We start from the raw sequence: 3,298 nt of genomic DNA, 5'->3' as shown, positions 1-3,298 counted from the left end.
TTGTTCATATCTACTCTGTAAAATGAGCATTGCATTTCAAGTATATCCAAAATGAAATCTCTGGCAGGTTATGAAACTGTAAGTCTCTTATGACTAGGTTTGTCTTGGCACTAGACATAAGGCAGTTTAACATCAGCTCACAATGCCAAGAACTAGAAATTTACTACTTTAATTTCCGTTGATGGTCAAACAAGGTTGTGAAGGAGAACTTTGCAGACTTTGATCAACCATACTCTGACTATTGTAATCCTAGACTTTAGATAAAAGGATTGAACTAGATTGTGTGGAGGACACGTGAGAGGCCAGTGCTGTGGAGAGTTAGCAGGTACATATGATTGGCCCACCACCTACAATTCATCGCCTTAATCACTTTGATAGTGATTTTCTCCATTGTTTGTGTAGTATGTAATAAAAATGCCAATATCTAGCAGTCCCTTTATAAGTCTTAATTGATTTTGAAGCTATAGGATACCTTACCATTAGCTAGGATTGTTGGAGTTTATTTTTTTTTTTTTCTCTTTTCATTAAAAGTCTAGGTGTTCTGTGGATGTGGCTCAATGGTAAAGAGCTTGCCTAACATGTGTGAGGCCCTGGTTAAGGCGTAAATCACAAACAGTCCCACACTAGTTTGGAATTAGGATTAATAGAAAGGGGGAAAAACTTACAGATCACGGTCCCAGACAACAACAGCCCTCTGCACAATCCGGAAGGGAGCCTAGTTGCTGGATGGGAGAGAGAGAGAGAGAGAGAGAGAGAGAGAGAGAGAGAGAGAGAGAGAGAGGGGAAGTGCCCACTTTTTTAAAGAGAGACCAAGCCCCAGTGGACTGGTATCTCAGCGGCTATTGGCTGAAGGAGTGGAAGGAGCTCCCGCAACACCTCCCCCTTTTGTTTTCATAAGAGAGTTCTAAACCCTACTATGAAATTATATACAATAAGTACAAATATCCTATTCGAACTAGCTTAAGTCTTGTATAATAAATAACTTGGCCAAGTCATGAGAGAAAAGTAACTACATTTATATAGTCTTCAACCCCATTGAAGATCTGAGAAGGGAAATGTTACCCGAGTAATTAAGAAGTTCAATCAAACAACTTCCAAAACATGCAACAGATCACAGAGACAACTAGCTATCTGGGCAATCCCCCAAGGTCATGTTTGCAGTGTTGAAGCAACCAACTTTGGCTAACGCCTAACATAACTGACATGCCATTTTCAAAGGTAAGAAACTTTTCAAAACTATCTTACCCTGTCTTGGCAGGATATGACAGTCCTGTTTTATCCATACATGGATATTCTGTATCTCTGTCAGTGGTTGAGGTATGGGCATTTCTTTGCCCCAAGGCCAGTTCTGCCAAGAAGAAAGGCTCCAGGTGGAGTGTCTTTGGTGCTCAACATTCTTTCGGGAATAGATTGGTGTTTCCAGGAGCAATTGAGTCTCACTACCACGAAACTGAGTTTAGATTAAAGGCCATTTTCTACAGCTCTTTGAAGAGGTTGAAGATTATCTATCTATACTGAATATAATTTCCATGTATCTAAAGAACCTGATTAGTCTAATTATAAATGACAAACTTAGATGACTATTGATCTATATAATTCTCAATACCTATCTAACTTAAAGACTAAGACAATAAACAACTGTGCAATAAATGAGGACAATATGACTCCTGCATACCCTGCCTTTTCACCCGGTTTTCACTAAAATCCTCATGTTAAGTCTGTTACATATGTTTTATGCAGTGGCATGCCTTTGATAGGGCTCATCAAAGGCATCTACGTTGCCCAATTCCTGTTCACTCTCTCTGTGTATAATAATTGTTCATTACATCTCATTTCAGACTACAAAACCATAAGTCTCATATTTTAAACTGGTATGTACTTTTAAGTCTCTTACAAAAATGCCTTATATTTAATATTAAGCTGTTCTTTACCATTGTCAGTTCTGCCACTAATCTTATATTACAAGCAGTTTTTTTCTTTCTGTCTGTCTTTTTACGAGTGTGGATCTAGCCTGTTAAGAGCCAGTGTAGTCAAGCTCAGACCCAACCTTCCAGACAGATTCTGTACTGCAGCTATACCTAATAAACAGCCCTCAACTGCTCGGAATGTGATATTTAAGTATTTAATTATTTAAAAAACATTTCATAACAAAAAGAGACAGGTTGGCTCCTAACAGCAGTCTCTTATTTCCTCCAAAGAAGACAGAAGACAAATGGGCGCAGAACAACGTCCTTCTGCAGTTCACTGAGCACTGCTGAGCGCTGACCATTAGGAAAAACTGCCTTTCATCTATACGAAAGACCTCTAGATGTGGACAGAATCGCCAGAATTGCCAGCCTAGCTGCTCAGGTCAAGGTAGGCCTGTCTTCCTACAGATTTCTTAGCCCACAGGGTCTTCTGGAGCCTGGCAGGCCTGGCGCTAACCAGCACAGGTCAAGTGCAACCTTCAGCGACCATGGAGGACCCAAAAAGAATAGCTCTGGGTGCCAACTAAGTAAGTTCTCTACCATTTTTTAATCAGTAACTCAAGAAAAATCTTATCCTTCTCAAAAATCTCTGACAGTTTGATAGCTGAGAGGTTTTGCCAGGTTGAGGTTTTGCCGGTTACCTCACCAAACAAATTTCAAATCAAATTTCTTAAAAAAACACTTTTCATTGTACAAAATAAGCCATAGTCATCATATGTCTAAAACTTCTGCTTTCATAAACCCAAGGAGTTCTTGTGAGTTCCAGGGAGCCGAATTAAAGAATCCACCTTAAACAGGTCAGATACCTCCTCAATTCCCTAGTCCAAAAATTTTTTTTCCTTAATTTAACTTTTCTTTGTTCTGCCAGTACCTTAAACAGGATAAGGGACACCAGACATTTCCATGCCACAGACACTGGTCAAAAGCAAAGAGACCAGCTATGCCAGGAGGTTCCCAGCACACAATCTTCTCAGGGACCGCCCACAAGACGATGCCCACATATCAGCCCGAAGCAGTCTTGAGAATTCACTGCCCCAATTCCTTCAAACTGTGGTGTCTAACCTCCTGCTTTTATTGTAAGCAAGACCTGGGAATGTTATTCTTTCCGTCCCTGGTCACTTTAAGGGACAAGCCACGCCCACTCCCAGCTACCTCTGAGCTCTCCACCATCTTGAATTCCCTCTCTTGTTGTTCCCTTTTGGCGTGTGCACACGTGTTTTTTTCTCTCTCTCTGTCCCTCTCCCCCCCTCTTCTCTCTCTTCTCCCCCTCTCTCTCTTTTAAGTAATAAATGTTCTTTATGCCTATTTACTGTGTCTATGTGCCTTTTACC

This window comes from Microtus ochrogaster, unplaced genomic scaffold (genome assembly GCF_000317375.1).
Source record: "Microtus ochrogaster isolate Prairie Vole_2 unplaced genomic scaffold, MicOch1.0 UNK48, whole genome shotgun sequence".
In the NCBI taxonomy this organism is placed as follows: domain Eukaryota; kingdom Metazoa; phylum Chordata; class Mammalia; order Rodentia; family Cricetidae; genus Microtus; species Microtus ochrogaster.
Note: the sequence above shows the minus strand (reverse complement) of the source record.